Source organism: Lissotriton vulgaris, chromosome 1_1 (assembly GCF_964263255.1).
Source record: "Lissotriton vulgaris chromosome 1_1, aLisVul1.2, whole genome shotgun sequence".
NCBI lineage: Eukaryota > Metazoa > Chordata > Amphibia > Caudata > Salamandridae > Lissotriton > Lissotriton vulgaris.
Window position 1 is genome coordinate 697,425,798 of NC_141685.1, and position 23,325 is coordinate 697,449,122.

Sequence of the window (23,325 nt, forward strand, 5' to 3'; positions counted from 1 at the left end):
CAGGCTGGACACGTAGAAACAACAAGTTCGCGAAACTTGCGACCCGACAGGTAAGTTCGCAATTTGCGACATTGTACAAAACCCTCGCGAACTGGCAGAAACCCACGCAAACACAAAAAAAAAAAAATCTGCAAATTCGCGAGAATTCGCGGATTTTGTGGATTGCGAGTTCGCAAATCCGCAAAATTCGCGAACGCGAGATTCGCAAAATTCGCCCATGCTTACTGGGAAACTTTTAAAGTGTATATCAGGGGGGTTGCGATGTCGAAAAGCACTCGGTGTGCTCAAGGCGATTAGGAAAACCCTGACTGATCTGAAAGGTAAACTGAAATGCCTGGAGCAGCGGAGTGTTGCTGGGGGTGCTGTGGCAGTGGACAGTGAGATCAAGGTGCTACTTGAGGAATATCATGAAATGGCTGACCACGAGGGAAAACACCTGGGCAAGTATGCCTCGGCACGCTCCTATGGAGAGGGTGAGAGGCCGGGATCGGTTTTGGCTCGGTATTGGCTCAATTGATGAAGGCCAGACGGGGTAGGACTCTGGAGATTAAGTCGGAAAGTGGTGAACTTCTGACACACAAAGTGGAAGTGGACAAACGCTTCAGAAAGTATTATGCTGAATTATACAGAGCTCGATCTGAGGGGTCGGAGGACCAGTTTAGGGAATATTTGGAGTTTATACAACTACCTTTCCTCCCGGATGCCCACAGGGAACTCCTGCGTCATCCGATTGAAAAGGACAAAATTGTTGAGGCTCTGGGCTGCATGAAAGCTAGTAGCGCGCCTGGGACAGATGGTTTAACGGTTGCCTTCTATAAGGCATTTTCAGACCTTATGAACAGCCAAAAGTAGATAAGTTACTGAAAAAAAATGAAGAGTTTATGACCTGTGTAAATTACTCACAAATTTAAGGTTCCTTTGTGAACATCCTTGTTAGTTTTTTGCTTTGGATCTCCAGTCCTTGAACTGCTGGGAATCAATAGCGGTTTGGGGGACTCTTCTTTGGTTCACTTCCCTCCCTTGGAACAGGGCTAGTTGCATTCGGACCAAAAACCAGGCCATTCATGCCTAAGTCAACTGGCGGTGGAAATGCGTTGGTCTCTGTTTCTCCTTTCCCAAAAGCATGGCATGTGTTCCAAGGGGAATCACCTTTCTCTCTCAGCCATCTATCTTCTGGGGAGAGAGGGGGGATGGCCCTTTGGATTCTTTGAGCCAGGTGTTCCCCTCGTCAGTGACCATACTTCTGTCTCCTCTTCTTTTTTTGCAGATCCACTCCCGATTCGGCCTTGACTGGCTGGATCTGTTTGCCTGAGGAGTCGTCCTTTTTCTGCATTTTTGGAGTCTGGTTCCCTCACGGTTGGTCTGAACAATCAATGTTTTCTCTACATTGGTCCCAGGGGCTCCTATTTGCTGCCCCCCTTTTCCTTCATTCCCCAGATCCCCAAGAAGATTCAGTTGGATCTGTGGAGGTTCTTCTGGTTGTTCTGGGGTGGTCCACCAGGCCCTGGTTTCCCTTTCATCAGGGTCTGGTGGTGTGTCCCCATTGTCAGTTTCACCTGTACACATCTCCTCTGCTTGTTCCTCTTCTCAGGGCATTATCTCTCCTTCACCTGCAGCTGGGGTGTATGACACTTAAGAGGTAGATTTTGTTGGGTTGTTCGCTTGAGGTGGCCCAGAGTATCCAGTTGTCTCACAGACATTCAAACTTGAAGTCTTATGGACAGCGTCTGAAGAACTTTGACTCCTGGCATCATGGGAATGGTCTGTCTTCTTCCTGTGATCCTGTCATTGTGTTTTTTTTTTTGAGGAATGGTTTTATCATGAGTCTGGCAGTCTTCTCGCCGAGCCCAATTGGATTCGATTCTTGCCATCCGAGGTTCTGCCGTGGCTTCAGTTTCTCCCTTGGTGTCTCATCTGTTGCAATGTTTTTTGCTTCAGCGTCCTGTCTCCTGCTCTCCTGTTCCCACTTGGGATCTTCCCATGGTGCTTCAAGCACTGAGTGGTCCTCCATTTGAGCCACTGAATTACACTGACCTTAGGTTTCTTTCTGCTAAAGTTCTTTTTTTGGTGGCTGTTTCTTCTGGTCGATGGGTTGTTGAAATTGGGGCTTAGCTAGCTTCTTCTCCTTTCATGCGTTTTTGCCCTGATGAAGTAATTTTGCGTCCTAGTCAGTTTTTTTGGCCAAGGTCTTTTCTGACTGCCCCTGTCAGGAGGATATTCCCCTTCCTGTTTTTATCCTGAACAATCTTCCCCCAAAGAGGAGGTTCTCCATTCTCTGGATGTGTTGAGGGCCCTTCCTATCTACCAGGATCCTACCTATGATTTTAGGAAGGTGGATTCCTGTTTGTTACCTATGGACTCTCTGAGATAGGTCTCAAGCCTTCTTTATCTACTCTGACTCAGTGGGTGAAGTGTGTGTTTCTCATGTCTTATGTGGCTGCTCACTGTCCTTTTCTGTCTCCTGTCCAGGGGCAGTCCACTCAGGGGGTCTCCTCGAACACAGCTATGTTTAAGGGTGCCTCATTATGTGATATTTGTAATGCTGCAACATGGGCCTCTCCCCACACTTTTCTTCCCCGCTACCATCTTCAGTTGGGGATGGCAGCTTTCTCTACGTTGGTGCTCATGTTTTGTCTTTTCTACATGATTTTTGATTTGTACTGTTTTCTTTTGACATTAAATCGGATAATCTTCATTACTCCAAGTCCAAGTCCTGGTTTCCTATTCCATTCCTGAGCTCTTCCCTCCCTCCCTGGTTCTGATTCCTGTAATTGTTGTATGTTTTTCTTTTTCTTTTGGTTTCTTTGTATTCTCAGTGTGAGAAGTTGGCTTGGCATATGCTGTCCACTATTCTATTGGGCACCTTGCACCAGTCCAAATGACCCCTTATTGATGGTAGGTTAAAGACAACCTTTATAGAAAGCTTATCTAGTGGTAGCTGTGGAAAGCAGCCTTCAGGCAAAGTCTTGGAGGAATGTAAATCAGCTTGTTTTACCAGTCTTTAATCTTGTGAATGAACAAATGAAAGGATAACCACACCAGGTATATATATAAAATATATGTATTTATTCTAAACACATCCCTCTAGTCTCTTTATGAGGTTAGAGTCAAAAGTACATTCAGTAAACCCAATAACACACAGTAAATTAGCACAATATACGCTGAGCCCTAGAGGCGTACCAAACCATATATTAAGAAAGTGGAATAAGAACCACAACTTACATAGATACAATTCCTAGAGCCAGTAGAACCTCTGGGGCCACCAGGAACCACTCAAGGTAGTGACGCAGGGGACCCATGATGGACGTGTGCAGTGTCTAAACACATCCGTGAATCACCATTAACTTCCATGGGGAAAGTCACGGTTGGAAATTTATAGATAAGGGACACTTAGAGGAGGACTTTGAGCAAACCCCTTTAGACTTAAGGGTTTATAGAGCCAACATCCATGGGGGCACTGGAGTACTCGAATAACCTCACCCAGGGAAGCCGGGTGCATAGGTGTCTTTTGGTGTCGGGTTTTGTCGTCATTTTCAATGGCGATCTGCTTCAAAGTGCAGCTGCTGAAGAAGTGAAAAGTGTACGGTGTGATCCAAGCCTGGATAGAAGATCAGAAGAACCTGAAAGCAGAGGGGACAGAGTCTGGGTCACTAGCCAGTGACTAGGGGCACAATAGACAAATGCCCACCGATGTTTGGGGATTTTAGGTGAAGACGGTGAAGCTTGACTCTTCAGCCACAAGGACCAGGAGGTGTTGACAATAACCAGGAGCTAGATTTGAGCTGTCCCACAAAATACATCGAGTGCTGCAGTATTGGTGCCCGGATTAGAACCAACAAGCCTTGGCAACAGCAACCCATGCATGAATCAAAGAAATGCTTTGATGTGGACCAGCAAGGTTCGAGAGACTCACCACTTGGTAGAGAGTCAGGGCACATTTGGGGCAACAAGAAAAGCCCAAGGAAAATCAGAATGGCCTTCGTGGGAACCCACCAGTTGACGGATCAGGGATCGCAAAGGAGCCTCAAGTGGAAATGCAAGAAGCAGGCTCACAGAACATTCGTGGAGTGTAGGCCCACAATCTTTGTTGCAAATGGTGCTCTGGGCTTGGGCTATAAGTAACCCAAAGGACATTTTCAGGAGATGTTGAGAAATCAATGTACTAGCAAATGCGCACAGTGTCCAGGAGTTCCGGTTCCACGTCACTCATGAGGTCTGTGGGTCTCAGCTTCGCTGGGAACTTGGATCGGCCTTCGAGTAGTCTGGAAATCCTCTTCCTGGTCTGCAAATACTTCAGAGTCCGGCCGGAGCTTCAGAGATGCAGACCAGAAAATGCTTTGCTGGTGCCTGCTTGAGCAGGGGAGTCACTCCTTGACCCCAAGGAAGATTTGTCTGTCCTCTAGTCTTTAGTAGAGTGTGGAAGTTCCAGGATTCAGTTTTAGAGCTTCGTCCAGGTGTAATCTAAAGTCCTGTTGCCAGGTGTCCCTTACTTTTTTAAACACATTTTTTATTATCTTCATTTTTTCATAATAAAACTGATGCAGTACAGTAGGAATGAGGAATAGTACAATCATTAATAGTACTTCAATAATTTCTTTCCCGTGCAGAAAGCCATATAATGCAATTACATACAGAATGTCCGCACATCAAACAACTTAAAAATCCAGTGCTAAGTCTCTCAAGATACAGACTATTTATTAAAATACATCCCAACATATCTCAGTCTACATTAAAACAAAGAACCCCCAATATGGCCCCCACCCTCCAGTCCTTTTTTCCTTTTTTTTTTTGGTGAGTGCCTACCGAATATACCTTTTGCCTGAGATGCAGGATGCATCAACGTTTTATTAACAGCTTATCTACAATTAAAGTACATATACAACTTTGTGTGACAGGTGTAACTCATCTTTACATTTGCAATTGTTATGTTCAAAGCGGTTTGACATCCTTACTCTTCATTGCGAGTTACTGTATGTGCTATTGGAATCTAGCTCCTGCGCTTTAAATGCTCTAGCATGACGTTCCACTCCAGTGCTATTGGGTTTTTATGTAGTCCTCTGGCCTCCTCCTGCCACATAGCCACACTCTCTGTGCTACCCCAGCGAATCAGTTTGCTTTGCCATGTGTGTGCGGAAGTTGATTTCTTGGATTTCCACCCCATAGTGATGGCCATTATCACTAGTATCAGTGACAGGTCCACAAATGTATATTGTATTGTGTGCTTAGATGAGGATGTATGCAGACCCAGGATAAACTTTTCCATGGTATTAGTGATGTCTCTTTGCGTGGCTGCCTGTGTGTATCGTCTACTCCCGTAAGTGTGGACAGGACCAGGACCATACCATGTTGACTAGGTCAGCTTCCTCCCGTTGGGATCTTGGGCATTGGTGTTGTATCTGTGGGAACATTCTGTCTAGTCTATGGGGGGGATAGGCCTTGTGAAGTATCATAGTTTGTATGAATTTAAAGGTTGCATTTCTTGATTTATTTTGGGATGTTCTTTGATTTTCGCCCCTTCCTTGTCTTCTAAAGCCCGTCCTATGTCATCTGACATTGCATTGCGTAACATAAGGAGGGCAACCTCTGCATAAGCAAGGATCCCTTTATGCAACCATTTTATTAAATGTCTACCTCTACCCATATAATAAAGTGTTTTAACCAATTCATGTGTAGGGGGTTCCTGCCGTTGTGGAGTTCAATGTGTTTTCACATATTGGGTTTCTCTAACGAAGTTGTCATGATCCATGAGTTGCCTATCTTTAAAGAAGTCCAACACTGTCCTAACCCCTTCTTCCAGCCAGGGGGTGATAGTGCGCCTTGTTAGTTTTCTTGCTGTCAGAGGTATTCCCAATAAGGGGATATTGCCGGCATAGGCAGGGTGTAGGCCTGTGTACTGCAATGCAGCTTTCCAGCACTGCAGTGCTATGCGCAATAGGGGTGGGAGGTGCTGGGGGGTTTGAAGCTCGGTAATAGCAGTGTATGCAGGGCTCCTCTTTCTATATATGTAACCTACTTCCTGTAAATTACGCCCAGCAGTCCGGAAGGACAGCCATTGTAGTTGGCATGCATAGTAGTATGCTCTGAGATCGGGCACTCCCAATCCTCTTCTGTCCGTACCAAGCTGGAGCTTTTTGAGGCTTATCCTCCATCTGCCGGGTCCCCATATGAGGTCAATAAGCATGGTGTTTAAAAGTTTGACGGTGTTCTGTGACTTGGCTTGGGAGTTGGGACTTGGGAGGACCACCATTTTTGTTATAGCCACTTTGCCAACCACTGACAGCGGTAGTGTAATCCAGAAGGCGATACTAGAGTGCATGGCTCTAATCGCTCTGTTGAGGTTGGCTTCCACCATATCGGTGGGAGTCCGATAAACATGAAAAACAGATATTTGAACGTATGCGGTGCTACCTGTAGCACTGTAGGCCCAAATACAATTTATGTAGGCAAGACATGCTCGCGAAAGAAAAAAGCATGTGTCTGTGTCGGGTTAATGGCTAGCCCCGATATGTGTTTGAACGTAACAAATATCTCAGAAAGAGGGGCCAAGGTAGACCGAAGGTCTTTAATGTAAAGAATAATGTCGTCTGCATAGGCAGAGAAGAGGTGTGTTATGGGCCCTATCTGTATGCCCAGCTCCTTTGTCTGCACGCAACTTGAGTGCTAAGGGTTCTAATGCCAATATGAACAGGAGTGGTGAGATTGAGCATCCTTGCCTCATACCTCTATGTATCCGGTATTCAGCCAATATATGTCCCCTTGTACGAACGTGGATAGTAGGTGCCTCATATAATAAACTGAGCCATTTGATGTAACCATCCGGCAGCCAGAATTTCTTCAGAGCCTTAAACATGTACTCCCAGAGAAAGTATATCAAACACTTGGGGTAGATACAGATATATACACCTGCATGTTTATAGCATTCTGGGGTGGCTGACATGAGGTGGTGTAACCTCCTGGTGTTCAGCGATGTGCTCCGGGCCGGCAGGAAGCCGGTTTGGTCTATATGTATCAGCTTATTCAAAAATGTGCAAGAACCTATTTGCCAGCATCTTACAGAGTGTTTTGCATTCCGTTGCCAGCAACGCTAGTGGGCGATAACTTGACATATTAGTGGGGTCCCTTACCGGCTTCGGGAGCGAAACCACCAGTGCCTATGCCGTGGTGAGGGGCAGTGTTCCCTTTTCCATTACTGTGTTGTATAGGAGCTCTAGGTGGGGCAGAAGAGAGTCTGTGAAAGTGTCATAAAATTGGGCAGGTAATCCGTCTAACCCGGGAGTTTTATTACGTGGGAGCCCTTTAATTGCTATCCTGATTTCAACTTTGGTAATGGCGCCTGTTACGTTTTTCAAGGCTGCTGCAGTCAGTTGTGGATATGGCAGTGCGTGTTAAAAATCGTCTTAATATACTTCTGGATGAAGTTCAATTTGGGTTCCGTCCGGAACACAGTACTGAAACTGCACTGGTGACAGTTCTTGATGACCTTCGAATGCAGGCCGACAATGGCCAAACTGCTATTCTAGTACTTCTGGACATGTTGGTCGCATTTGATACGGTCAATCATAAGATCTTGATTAAAAGACTTGAGGAGAATGGTATTAGAGATAAGGCACTGGACTGGTTGCAGTCTTATCTCTCAGATAGGTAGCAGGCAGTAACCCTGACGCCATTTCTCTCCCAGTATAGTCCGGTAAAACATGGTGTGCCACAGGGTTCAGCTCTTAGTCCAATCCTTTTTAATCTCTTTCTGCACCCTCTAATCTCCCTCATAAGATCCTTCGGCATTGAAGTCATCAATTATGCTGACTATACCCAGCTTGTTTTCTCCATTTAGGGTAATACTGCAATCCCTTTGGAAAAATTCCATAGCTCTATGCATGAAACAGAAGGCTGGCTTAGAGCTAACTCTCTGCAATTCAACAGAGATAAGACTGAAATACTATACTGTTCTGCTAATAAAATTCCTTGTCCTCTACCGTAATATTTTTGGCCAGCCTCTGTAAACAACCCTCCATCGCCGGCTCAAACAGTTTATAACTTGGGAGTATTATTAGATAGTAATCTTCAGTTGGACTCGCAATTGAACAAAACAGTGAGTACCTGTCTGTCCCTGCTCTGAGCCTTGCGAAATATTCCTCCCTTTTCTGCCAATGTCAGCTAGACCACAAGTGGTATGGAGCATTATTATGAGCAGACTAGATTACTGTAACACGCTCCTATTGGGAGCCCCTGACTCCTTGCTAAAAAAGCTACGAAGGATTCAAGTAAATGCAGCCAAGCTTGCATTAAATAGACAACACAGAGCCTCTGCCTCACTTGCCTTAAAGGATCTCTACTGTTTACCTATGGCACAGAGAGTTCAGTCAAGGCTCTTTGCATTGTATATAGGGCAGCACACAAAATGGTACCTAAGCCGCTGCAGAGAAAATATCTCTAGTACTCCCCTGCTAGAAATCTTCGCTCTTCAACAGCTAATTTGATATATACTCCACATTTTAACGAGGCCCGTTTAGGAGGCAGATCATTTAGTCTGGTAGCTTCCAGACTCTGGAATGCACTGCCCATTGAGATCAGACAAAGGGATACCTTACTGAGGTTTATGAAGAATTTGAAAACCATATTCTTTCCAAGAAATTAATTTTTAGCCCCTTGATTAGTTTTTCAGTTATGCACAGTGCATGTTAGTGGTAATCTCAGCTCCAGGATAACCGTTGGGTTGCAGCTGCAGAAGGCAAGATGGATTAGCGGGAACAGGAAGCCATAGCACCCACTTTTGCGTTGATCGCCTTGCCGCGTATTACCGCCCTGAAGGCGTCCCACTCAATTAGACCATTAAAAGCTGTGTTGCTCTTTTCTGTAAAATAATGAGTAATAGTGGCGGCTATTGCGGCACGGAACACTGTATCTTCCTACAGTGGTGGACATATTCTCCACGTGGGTACCAGAGTAGTTATCCTGCCCCTCGTGACTGTTATCTCTAGTGAATTATGGTCAGAGAACGTTTTTGGTAAGTACGTAGCATGTGTGACCTGCATCGTAATTGTGTTCGAACAGTGTATTCTGTCTATCCTCGTATGTAGCATATGGACTGGGGAATAAAATGAATATTCTCTATGTGTCGGTGTCGCATCCTCCACACATCACATAATGCCCAGCCCCCGCCCATTTTCAAAGTGCCTTCGCCTGTTTAATCACACCACACCATTCAGAGGGGGATGAGATCTGTCTAATGCCACGACCATTATTGTGTTACAATCCCCACCTAATTTCCAGGGGTTCATCTCCCAGCCTGCTAGTCCTAAATTCAGGGTAGTTAGAAACCATTCTGGTTCAAAATTTGGCGCTTAGGTGCTACCCAATACTACGTTCTGACCATCAAATGACCCCCTGATGAAAATGTTGCACCCCTGCTTGTGAACTCTTTGTTCCAATGGTTTAAAAGGCACTCCATGTCTGACCCATATTGTTACCCCTCGGGCGTATCCAGAGTAATTAGTAGAGAACACCTGCCCTCTCCATTTCTTAGGTAGCTTCACTGCCTCCTGGTCCAGCAGGTGGTATTCTTGCAAAAACACTATTTGTGCTTTACGCCTCAGCAATCGGGCATGTATTTTGTGGCGCTTCTGCACCAAACCCAATCCCCGAATATCTCATGTTATTATGTTGTATGTACTTTGGGGCAGATTTACAATTACTGGTGCATCCCTGCAAATTAGCAGGGATGCGCCAGTAATTGTGAGCTGCAGCTCCGCCACCCATGATGCGCCACATTTACAATGTGGTGCACCATGGGGCAAAAACGGCACAGATGTGTCACGCATCTGTGCCGTAAAGGCGGTGCATTACTGGAGTTGCGTCGCAAGGAGGACTCAGCTCCAGCAATGCTCTGGGGGTCTATTCTTCCAATGCTGCGTCAATCCTTACACCTGCTTCAAGCAGGCGCAGGGTTTTGACGCACCATTGGCCTAAAAGTGACTGAGTGAAATCTTGTAGATTTCACTCAGCCACTTTTAGGAGGCGTTCCTGTGCAGGAACGCCCCTTCTGCGCTGGAACGCCACCTTATGGCGCAGGGCTTTACAACATGACACATCTCCCAGATGCGTTGTGTTGTAAATACCACGCACCATGGAGCATCTTTTGCACCGCCACTGCGTCACAAAAGTGAAGCAACGGCGGCGTAAAAGAGGCGCAAGGGGCTTGTAAATCTGCCCCTGAGTGTATGCATTGTAATTCTAAAGTATTCTTTTTGACAGGCTACATCGTAAGTGTGTTGCCGTTAAGCCGCCCCAGACAAGCGAAGAAAATAGGACTGTTTTCCCAATACTCGGTCCGGTCAAGAAACTGTACTGGACCATATAACTAAACATGGTAAACAGAACTATGCCCTGTACAAAAAATGGCATTGCAAATTGGGGGTCATTGCCAACGCCATCCATAGGGGGCTATCAGGCACTCTGGTACATTACAGAGTTCCGACGAAACGGAACGGTACCCCGAGCTTGGGATCTTTATGTACACACACTGCCTTAACATATTACCATTGTCATTGTTAGGTCCATAAGCAGCAGTGTTCTTTGTAGTTAGCAGAACATTACATAACATCTGCTGTCTGCGGGGTCACGGTGGGAAAAAGGGCCACGCTGCCTTCAGAGTCTGATCTGTGCAAAAGTTTGTCAGAGGAGGCTGAGTCTTCGGTAGGTGCAGTTTGTCAAAAAGTAGCAGCTTCTATGAGCGTTTTTTCCTGCTCTTTTGCATCTGTTGCGATGTTTGGTTGGTCCGCCGTGAGTTCCTTCTTATCAGTCTGCTGCGGCAATTGCCAGTTGTTTCCACTCGGTTGGAGCTGTTGTGTGTGCTTTGGGATGCATTGTCCCCACTCGCTGTAGGCTCCATCACTTCCAACCATTCCTAAACATCTTCTGGGCTCTCAAAGAAGTGTGTTTTCCACTCATGGATAATTTTCAGTCGAGCCGAAAAGGATAGCGCATAATTGAGGTTCAGATTTCTCCATTTCCTTTTTTACTGTCATGAAGGAAGATCGTTGTCTTTGCACTATGAGTGTATAATCCGGGTAGAGCGATATTCGACTATTCTCAAAGTGGATCTGAGACAGCTCTCACGCTTTTTGTAAAAGTGTGTCCCGGTCCCTGTAGTTTAACAGTCGGACTATAAGGGTCGAGGGGAAGCACCTGGTTTAGGCTGGTCAGTATGTATCCTGTGTGCCCTCTCCACGCAAGTCTGTGTTGGCAATGCCCAGAGCACGATGCAGACCTCCAGGGCCTATGGGAGATTCCCTGTAAGCGTCTTTTCCCAGGGCGTTCCGGCCCGTCAACACCCGAAGCGGCACTAATCCTCAACCAGGGCGGCCAATAAAGTATGCAGCAGTTCCGCACTCCAGAGTGCATACACATTGTCAGGGTTCTGTTCCCTGCACCACTCCGTCCGAGCAGCAGCATTATTCCCCAGCACTTTGCACGATCCGAATACCCACTTTTTGTTTTTCGAATCCACTGGGGAAAGCAATGGTGCAGGACAGCGTGTAGTGGAGCCGCCCGTTCTTGCGTCACTTTTCGCGCTCCACCCTTCTCGTCTGTGAAATTCTTTTGCACCCCTCCGCCTGCTTGGCTAATGCGAGTGGGCCCCGCTATTCACTTAAATTCTCTCCAGAGAGAGTGCCGTAGGCCACCAGGTGCCTACGGGCCCTGTGTGATGCCAGCCCTAGGGCCTACTCCAGGGGCGCGATCCCACTTACTGTCCCGTACCAAAAGAGTCTCTGTCACAGTATTGCCCCACTGGCGGATAGCGCACAGGAAATCTCCTCCGTGTTTAGCCCGCATTCAGGGGCCTCAGCCAGCCGAAGCAATGGGGTCACGGCCTCGGGCTCATCTCCGCCACTCCACCAGTGTTCGCGCCCCGGACTGTGTATTTCACACAGTATCAATGGCAGCAGGCTGGAAAGCAGTCCCAATTATTGGTGCAGCTGTTCTCTGCCAGGACACACGGCAATGGACCCCTTTGCGCAGCATGTGTTGGTGTAGGCACAGGAACTTGGAGCCCAGGTCCAGTAACCAAACTGCAGTGTACCTAATGTACATGGAATCAATTCAGAGAAGAAAGCAGATAGGCTGGAGCCCTGAATAGCAGGATCCCAGCCAAACTAAGTAAAAAACCATCAAAACACTAGGAAAAAAGTGGGGGCAACTATGAGTCAGATTCCACCTTCCTACTCTCAGGCTGCCATGGTGACGCACTTCCCCCGTTATGCATGCCGGATAGGCAGCTAATATTGGGGGAAGTGTTTGACCTTTGATAGGAAATAGGTTTCTGTGGAGCAGACGAGCTGCTCATATGTAAGGAATGGAACGCAGAGTCCTGAGTAAGGATGATTTCTATTGAGTAACTGGGCTTTAGTAAAGATGGCTCCAGGTTTGTATGTCCACCCAGGGCCAAATGGACCAGTGTGGTTTATCCTGTCCAGAACTGATTTGTAGGTACTACGATGCTCAGGGGAACAATTGGGGAGACTATGCTTTGAAAAAATGCCCTAAGAACTTCCAGATTATTTCTGTGTCCTGTAGCTTGTGAATGCCCCAGCATCTCCTTCTACGATTTTTACATTGTACAATGTATTTGCGCCCTTTCCTCACAATGATGGACAGCTCACTCGAGGGACCTCGGCGCCTTTCGACGCGGTGACAAAGTTACAGACACATGTGACACATGGCAAAAAATCTGCAAGTTCGCGCAAAATTCGCCCATACTTAAAAAGAAGTATTCCCTCATGAAAACCAATAGGCGACAAGAGAGCAGGGAATGAGGGTCTTGGAAGGAAGTTGATTTGTCTCCTGCATGACACCAGTTAATGATAGACCAGACTGACTGTTACCATCTACAATCAACATAGGTTTGTTACACGAATCTCATGCTGGATATTAATACAGTCACTTCTCAATATCCAAAACACTTCAAAAAGCACTTCGAGGCCTGTGCGTAATTCTAACCAGTTGTTGTTGGTGTGGAGGAGCTGCACTTATTTTTCCTCATCAGACATTGAACAAGGACAAGAGCGAGAAAGACCCACAAACGAGAAATAAATGGCAGTTGGGGGTGGGGGAGGAAGTTGGAAAACTTTCTACCAAGGGAGAGAGAATGAACCAGCAATCATGGGAAAACTGGCAGGCAGTGTCTGACAGTGGATTCAAGAGGACGGTTGTGCAATTAGGACTACGCAGTTTGGGTATTCAGTGCACTGACATTTGATATCACTGGCTGCTGGCACCTAAGAAGAGTGCTTTGGGCACCGGCATTCACTACTTTACAAATTAAGTGCTGTCAGAGGCCATGCAGGCGAGATGTAGCCTTCCCATTTCAAGACTGCTTGATCAACTATGGAGAAATGTAGATTTAAGGCATAGCTACACTTAACGTATTTTAAGTTATTTATGGATATTTATTTAGTGAGAACCATCCCCAGAGAGCACTGTATTGAAGGGGCAGAAAAATATAAACGGAAGAGAGCAAATGAGGAACAGCATTAATAGCACAAAACAACTTACGAATAGGAGTCGAAGAATTACAGAAAGAACACACTACAGCATTGCATAATTCAACTGAGCAATTGCAGGAATATGTCAACAGTAATGCACACAGGAGGATATTCTCAAGAATGTGTAATAACTATCACAAAATTAGCTTAACGCAACTGTTAACATCGCAGTCTATTGCGGGAAAATTGCACTAAGTATTCACAACTCGCAGGTACCATGTGATAGTCTCCTGATAAAGAGTTAAAACCAACGCTAAGCCACAAAAATGCGGACATGAATGCAAAAAAAGCTGCAATGAGGCCTGCAATTCACACATGTTAGCAAACACAATATCCATAGAAGTAGAAAAATAACAGACAAACAAATGCCAAACAATAGTGAAGCACAATGGATGTTGACGGAGCAAGTATGGAGAACAACCAGAACCCCACAAGCCCCCCGGAGGACCTGCCAGGGACCGCGTGGTCAGGGAAGGCCAAGGAGAAGAAGAGTAGGAAGAAGCGGTTCAGTCCGCCGGAAAACAGAATCCTGATAATGGAGGTGGTAGAACACCATCAACAACTGTTCATCACCTCCACTGTGTCATTGACAAAATACATTGACTATGGCAGTCCATCATGGACAAGGTGAATGCAGTGGGCGTGCTGAAGAGGATAATGGAATGTCGCTGAATGATGTCAAGCGCAAAACCAAGCTGAAACTTGCCAACAACCGCAAGGCAGCAATGCAGACTGGAGGTGGGAGTCCCGCGTGACACGAGAGGAGCTGGATGATAAGGAGGAAATGGTGTCCACAGTCATCAGTGGGGAGACGGTGGCAGGGGTTGGGGGACTGGGCACTGCTCAACATGACCGGACACAAAAGCACCAGGGTGAGTAACGACCAGGGACTGGGGGAACGGGGGGAGATGGGCACAATGGCACACATGTACAATTGAGCTGAGCACATCTGTGAACAAACCATTCCCCAGCCCCCAACTCCCACCAAGAGACCAATGTACCCCAGTATGCAACATCTCAGCACTGCATAGGCACAGAAGTCAAAGGCACATTGCATGAAATAGAGTAGGGGCAGCAAAATTAGAATTGCAGGGGCGGATCCCCCGAAATGCAGCACACACACATAACATGCAGAGCACATCAACACTGACAACAATGTGGTACAAATCGCAACACTTCCCCAATAGAACACAGGACACAACTGGTGCCAGCTGGGTGTAGACACTGGCCAAATACATTTGGCATTTCAGGAAAATGTGATTTGATAATGTACAAGTACAAACACACACCCGTCATGTTGTCGAAATGTCCACTGATCCCCATCAAATAGGCAGCTCCTCCCAAACAGCCACAATGTACACAGTCATGCAGTCTGTATAAAAACATGTACAATGCAACAACATACATATGGACACATTGTTAAATTGCATGTCCCCATCACATTTCAGAGGGATTATCAACACCTCCTGCAGAGCAGGCCAAACCTCTCTTCTGATGACGAAGAGGACCACCACAGCTTCGACTTAGACGCCCTCCAACAGCTCATAGACAGCATCCACAGCCCACCTCCAGGAGTAGGGCAGCCCAGCTGCTACGAGGAGACCCCACCCCCAACACAGACCAAACAGCAGGCAGTAACCACCACAATGGCTGCCTCCCAGGACCACCACGAAGAACACATGGCCTTCCAATGCTGTGTGTTGGGGTGCCAGGAGAATCTGGCTGAACAGGTGCGGGTGGGCTTCGACCGCATGGCAGGCAAACTAGATGCCTTACGTGTGTGTCTAAGTCCCATCAGGGACCACTCACAGTCCCTAACCGACAACCACAGTCTGCTCCATGCTCTCCAATGGACCTTGTCTGACATCGCTGGACCCCTGACTCAGAGAATAGAACAACTGTCCAGTCAGAGTGGCTCCAGCGATGTCACACGGGAGTTGGGAAACATGCAGCGGTTAATGGAGACCATGGAGCGGGTGAATGCGGAAAGAGCGGCTGCCATGGCTGCACACCAGCAAGTGGTAGCTGGGTTCCTCAATGACCTCAAGACCATCCTCATGGCATTGCTGCCATAAGGCCTGGCACTGATGCATGCTGCTGCTACCACTACATCCACATCTCCGCCCCCTGAAATGTCAGTGCCACAGAGTGCGGCAGACATTCCACCTCCGGCCCCTGAGGTGTCACTGTTACAAAGTGCAGAGACAGAACACCATCATCCACACATGAGGCACATGCAACAGCGGAGGACGAAGATGCATATGAACCTGCCTTCATGGTAAGAAGGACGCAGTAGCATTCTTCTCCGCCATATTGACCTTTATGCTTGGTCCTGCCCTTTGCATCATCACCTCCCACTGTCCACGGTGCACTCTGCGACACTCACCTTGGACCTCAACATGGACTGCCATATGCTGTTTGATCGCCAATGACCCAGCAATCAGACTGTGGACTGATCTCTTCCTGTTTCTTTGGACTTGTCATTCCCTGAAGGACTCTGGCTGGACCCCATGGGCCAACATCGTCATGTGTGGTTTGCATGGCCTTGTACTGATCCAGATGCAACACTCCACTGAATGTGCATTAAACATTCCTAATCACACAGATGTGTCATGCCTATGGACTTTCAAGTGTGGCAGTATGAATGAATGTGGGTTCAGTGAGTTCTACTTACGTTCTACTGAACATGCAAAGCTGGCTCATTAACAACCACCTCATGCTGAATACCAAAAAAACTGAATTCAATCTCATCTCGCCACTGAGCCACACACTGAAGCTAGATCTATGGTTAAAACACCTAACCTCCTTTGGCTGTGTTCCCCTCATCATTGACTCAGCAAAATCCCTAGGAATCACCATGGACAAACATCTGAATAAGCAGTCGCACATCTCTAATGCCACCAAGGGAGCTAATCACAAGTTAAGTATATTAAGGAAACTCAAACCCTTCCTACCTCAGGCTGATCTAAAAATAGCAGTACAAGCCCTAGTGCTGCCAAGATTACACTATGGAAGCACCACCCTCTGTGGTCACCCTAAATACAAGCTGGCTCCACTGAGGGCATTACTGAATGCTGTGGCTAGATTGGTATCAGGAATCAGAAGAAATAGTCACATCTCTCCAACCTTGACAGCCCTGAACTGCCTTACGAGGCAAGAATACACCTAAAAGTGGCCTGCATGACACACAAAGCAATTCACAACAATACACCCAGTTACTTGGCTCTAAAAGATGGAAAGGTCTGGAAGTTGCAGACAACTGCGAAGTGTGAGTACTTTACTTCTGAAACCTCAATCCTTCCATAAGACAATAACTGGCTGCAGAGCTTTCTCAGGGATTGCACCAAAGATTTGGAACTCCTTAATGCCAGTAGTGTGTGGAATGACTTCCTTTACCACATTCAAAAAATAAGTAAAACTTCTACTAATGAACACATTCATGTCCTAAGTCTTAATTCTTGGCTGTCACCAAGTCATCTTAAGACCCGAATACCATTGCCTCTCTCAGGTGGAATGGACAAGACTATTTTTTGTAAGACTAATACCACAGTTCTTATTGCATCTGTATGTAGTGTAAAGCTTAGCTGGTCTCGGGTCCCCCTTGGTTATCTATATACTTTATATCCATTGTGAATAGAATGAGGATATTATAAGTTTGTTTGCTAGCACAATCACCTAATGTTCAATAACTGTATATTGTGCAACGTCCTGCAGATTCACGGTCCTCTATGTTTGTTATCCATATATTTTATATTTCTTTTGTACGATTGACACATTTGAATACGTGTATACCACCTCATCCATTTATGTTCTTATACTGTAAAGCGCTCTGATACCCTTGTGGGTCAAGATCGCGCTATATAAAACTGTATAAATAAATAAATTAAATAATGTGGCTCATGTCGTAGAACTTGGGTCACAGGGTGACACATTGCCAAATATAATCCAGGTGGTGCAGACACAACAACAGAAACACACGCATTAGTTACTTCCTTGTCCAACCCAGTACGGAACCATGCCCAGAGCCCAGGGGTCATTGTTCACACCCTTACGCTGGACTGGCATACGCCAGGCCAGCCCACTCTGATTACGCTCACAGGGGGGACAACGCTACATGTCCCAGGTCTAGTTGTCAGCATGCCACTCCCTAACGGCAGGTGTACACCCACACCACACCCATCCATCACACGCGTCACAGGACATGTGACCCTGCCAATAAAAAGGGCCGGGCGCAAGTGCTCAATGCCATTTCCACTCTCCATCTGTGTTTATCCGTGTGGTGTTCATGTAGGCATGAGGTCCTAGGGCCCTGCAACATCACATTCCCCTGGCCCGGACAAGACATGATGGCGTCCGCACCACGATACTCAATAATAAAGGGTCGATGCCTTGCGGGGCACAGACTTGATGGCACCGGATACACTGCGGCTGGCACTGGCACACCACCACGGGACGGTGACTTTTGGTGTACTGAGGTAGGGGCACCTTAAGTTCTGAGCGGGTGTGCAGCCTGCGATGATGCCTAGTCCTGGCGGTCCGGACTGCTCAGGATTTGTGTGCCCTGCTGGACCACAGTGTAGGCCTGAGCCAGTGGGCAGCACGGGCCTACCGCCATGTGGCATCGGCTCCCGGATCATAGAGTTAGTGGGACCTCAAGGGATGAGCGGGTGTGCAGCCTGCGATGATGCCAGGTGCACTGGTATGTCCTCTGCAATGCCGAAATCAAGACCCAAAATCAATTGTGAGACCTGGTGGCCAGCGAAGCAGGGCTGCATGATGTGGAGGGTGCCATGTTCGCGGGCCCCTGGCTTGGGGCTTGCACTTGCACGTGGTGAGCCCTCATTGCAACACACCGGTGGTTGGAGGTGAGCAGTGAGGCCTGGGTGCGCAGTGGTGGGCATGCACCGCTGGGCGGCGGGAGGGGCTGGGGTGCAGCTGCCTGGGTGCGCAGGGGCAGGCATGCACCGCTGGGTAGTGGGAAGGACTGGGGTGCAGCTGCCCTGGGTGTGCAGGGACAGACAGCTGATGATGTTGTGTGCAATTGTATGTACTTTGCCATTCATGTATCTGGACTCTGTTTCAGATGAGGGATCTGTTTCAGTTGAGGGACCTGGTAAACTGCACTACATACCGGCACATGGTTGGAGACACACCAGTGGCAGCAGGTGAGCTGTGGGGAATGAGTGCGCAGTGTCGGCACTCTCTCTCCCTGTCCCTCTCTTCTTTTCTCTGTGTCTCTCCCTCCCTCTCTTTCCATCTTCTCCTCTCTCTCTCTCTCTCTCTCTCTCTCTTCACTTTCTCTATGTCCTGTGATGTCTGCATGACACACCTTCTCATCTGGATTTTTGTATTGCAGGCTGTGACCTACAGAGTGTCATGTGGAGAGCAGCCATGAGTCTTCATTGATGTTCTTTCGTGGTATTTTGAATACATTTTTTATGGTACTTCAAAGGTGAATGTGTGATGCTCCTTTTTGTGACGACACATGCATGTTACATGTCATTGTGCGACATCAGTCGGATTTTTTGTACATGATTTTGTGGAGTTGATGTGACATGTCTGTACCTGGGAGAGGAGGTCCTGGAGGTGGTGACGGTGAGTGTTGTTTCCCTGTTGGGGCTCCTAGCTTTATGATCAGTGGCTCCATGTCATCTGTTGCCCTTCAGGTGTGGCTCCGGGCTAGGCTCCCTTTTGTGGTGCAGGTTGTCGTCCGACTTTACACCAGGTCAGAGCTGGTGTTGATTTCCTGCTGCTAACACACCTTATCGCATGTTTTGTGATCTTATCGCCGATCTGGCTGGTTGTTGAGAATGTTGCGGAGTGGCGTTGTCGCGGCTTTTGTCTTGAGAACACGTACTCTGCATCCCATTAGCGATAGTTGCGGGGGTCATCTGTGGTGGTGTTTTTTGCGGTTGCTATTGCAGGTAAACTGGTGATATGGGCTGTTAGCACTAGCTTGTGAATAGGGCAATATAGTTATTGCCACTTTGGCTGCGATAAAGTTCAGTTAACTCGGCGATAACTCCTTGAGAATATGCTCTACAGTTGTTTCAGAGGCAGTTAAAACATGCATACTACAAAAAAACTATTTAAAAATCAAACCTAGCAATAGAGGGTTTTAAAGGTTTTAAAAGGAGGTATAAGAACCTTACGGAAATTTACTATGCAGATTAGGAGGTGACAAACATGACATAATGACTGCATAAAGTAGCCATGTAAGGGAAATGACATTAGACAAGCAGGTCAAGGCCCAAATAATTCTCTTTGAAATAGGAACCATTTTATTGAAACAAATGTATTCAAAAAGAGTCAAGTAAAAAGAGAAGACAAATAACTATGGATGGTGTGTACTACTGTGGAAATTAAAGATAACGGTATTGAGATAGCAGGAGAAACGTAGTGAGGACTGCATAGGAGGAGAGGGGTAGACCAATGTTGAAGTTTGGTGGAAGTCGAAGTCACCCTTGTAGGTGATGCAGCCTGTGACCATGTCCCAGAAATGAGGGAAGGAGCTGAGGGGATTCTCTGGCCCATGATGAGATGATAGTTGATCTGGAGAGTGGGAAAACTGTATGTTTAGAAATGTAGAGTAGACCCAAGATTGGGTGTCACTGAGCTCAGTGCAAATATTTTTGATGACTTTGGTGAAGGCATCTCAATTGTTAATGATGGATTTGACAAACACTAGGTGTGTTGTGCTATAGCACACTAGTAAAGATGTCCTGGCACTAAATTACAGTTTCTGGTGTGGCAAAATCTGGCACAGCAGATTTATTCTCTGTATCATAGTGTTCATAAACAATGAAGTGAGATTGGAGTTGGTGGTGGAGAGGTCAGGAAGACTCAGAGACACTGTCAGAGGGGAAAGACTTCAGGAGAGACATCAACATGAGTATAGTTATTCTAATCAGATGGTGAATTGCAGAAGACTTTGGCATGATAAACAGTATTTGCCTTGGAAACTTTTATGTGGGGGACGGGAAGAGGAGTTAGAGGTGGTGAATGAGTTGTGAAGGGCTACAGGAGTCATCAGGTGAAGGAAGAGGAGGTATTAGGAAGGAGAAAAGGGGATGAGAGTGGCATAATATTGGGCTAGAGCAAGTGACAAAAGAGGACAGTTCCCGATTGTGGGCCGTTTTGTGGGTGGGAAATTAAAAGTGCTGGGGTTCACATAATTTGCCTGAATCATACCTTTACCATTTACATAAATGGTGATGATTAGACCTGCTTGGAATTTTACAACGGATAGAGTGGTGAACCTACAACCGTAAACCATTCCCTCACTTTATGGAATGTGTAAAAAACTACTTTTGTGAGAAATCAGTATTCAGTACTGTTGAAAAAAAAGTTTGATGAGCCTCTAAATGTTCTTATGTTGGTTTTGGATCAGCTTTATTATTGACATTATTGTAATATAAAGGGGCATACTTGCAATACACTCCCTAACGGCTGGTGTACACCCACACCACACCCATCCATCACACGCGTCACAGGACATGTGACTCTGCCAATAAAAAGGGCGGGCGCAAGTGCTCAATGCCATTTCCACTCTCCATCTGTGTTTATCCGTGTGGTGTTCATGTAGGCATGAGGTCCTAGGGCCCTGCAACATCACATTCCCCTGGCCCGGACGAGACATGATGGCGTCCGCACCACGATACTCAATAATAAAGGGTCGATGCCTTGCGGGGCACAGACTTGATGGCACCGGATACACTGTGGCTGGCACAGGCACAGCACCACGGGATGGTGACTTTTGGTGTACTGAGGTAGGGGCACCTTAAGTTCTGAGCGGGTGTGCAGCCTGCGATGATGCCCAGTCCTGGCGGTCCGGACTGCTCAGGATTTGTGTGCCCTGCTGGGCCACAGTGTAGGCCTGAGCCAGTGTGCAGCACGGGCCTACCGCCATGTGGCATCGGCTCCCGGATCATAGAGTTAGTGGGACCTCAAGGGATGAGCGGGTGTGCAGCCTGCGATGATGCCAGGTGCACTGGTATGTCCTCTGCAATGCCAAAATCAAGACCCAAAATCAAATGTGAGACCTGGTGGCCAGCGAAGCAGGGCTGCATGATGTGGAGGGTGCCATGTTCGCGGGCCCCTGGCTTGGGGCTTGCACTTGCACATGGTGGGCCCTCATTGCAACACGCCGGTGGTTGGAGGTGAGCAGTGAGGCCTGGGTGCGCAGTGGTGGGCATGCACCGCTGGGTGGCGGGAGGGGCTGCGGTGCAGCTGCCTGGGTGCGCAGGGGCAGGCATGCACCGCTGGGTGGTGGGAAGGACTGGGGTGCAGCTGCCCTGGGTGTGCAGGGACAGACAGCTGATGATGTTGTGTGCAATTGTATGTACTTTGCCATTCATGTATCTGGACTCTGTTTCAGATGAGGGATCTGTTTCAGTTGCGGGACCTGGTGAACTGCACTACATACCGGCACATGGTTGGAGACACACCAGTGGCAGCAGGTGAGCTGTGGGGAATGAGTGCGCAGTGTCGGCACTCTCTCTCCCTGTCCCTCTCTTCTTTTCTCTGTGTCTCTCCCTCCCTCTCTTTCCATCTTCTCCTCTCTCTCTCTCTCTCTCTCTCTCTCCCTCTCTCTCTCTCTCTCTCTCTCTCTCCTTCACTCTCTCTCTGTCCTGTGATGTCTGCATGACACACCTTCTCATCTGGATTTTTGTATTGCAGGCTGTGACCTACAGACTGTCACGTGGAGAGCAGCCATGAGTGACTTGGCACATCTGGCAGTTGGATGTTGTGTATGCTCCTTGAAAGTGAGACAAACGGGGAATTGCTGTTGTCAGAATAGCCATCTCTGACTTGAATTAGGGAGAAGCTGTCACCTACCAAACCTACACATCACGAAGGCTCTGCCTCAGCACACTCACAAAGCGTTTCACTCTAGTCTTTTGTGCCACCAGAAAAGCTGAGGCCTGGTCAGGGAGACAGACAATTCAAAACACCTCAGTGGGTGGAAATCTCTATTTCAAAGCCGGCTCCAACTAAAAATATTGGACCCTCAGACCCAACTCCTCAGTATACCTCTGGACCTGTGGAAGACTCAAAAGGACTGCTGTGCTGCTCTGCTGCAAGTACTGCTACTCTACTGCCCTGCTACTCTGCTGCCCTGCCACCTGTGCCCTGTTGCATGAGTAAAAAGTACTTGCCCTGTATCTTAAATCCAGGACTACCAGATTGACTAAAAGGGCTAGTTGACTGGCTTCCTGATCACAGCCTTAGGGTCAGAAAAGGCTCACTCACCTTGAGCCCAGCATCTGGATTCAGTCTACTGTGAGTCTTGCCCCCCAACTAGTGTCACCCAGTCTTGAATCTTTGGAAGTGGCCCTGAAGATTCTCTGCAAGACAAGCTGTGGACTTTTGGGCAGAACCAATGCAGCATGACAGTGTTCCTTGCAGCTCTGGGAAAGAACAGCTGCTGTGTGATACTTTCCAAATGCAGGACCCTGTATCACAGATCGCAGGTCATCAGAACTAGCGCTGCGTTGACAGCACCCTCGACAACGATGATGCAGGACCTCACATCGCAAGCCTTGTCAATGGCTTCATCAGACAACCACTGCTTCACTCAGATCCATGCATTGCCTCCTGCAGCTCTTTAGAACCACCGCTGATGTGGGATCTCAGAAAGGTCCGCAATCAGGATTTGAAATTTAAGGTACTTTCCTTAGTGGGCCTTACTTGGTCCTTGTATCACAAGGCTCCATTGCTGTCAGTCTAAACTTGTGACTTTGTACTTGGCTGGCATGACCAGATACCACAGTTGGCGCTTTGT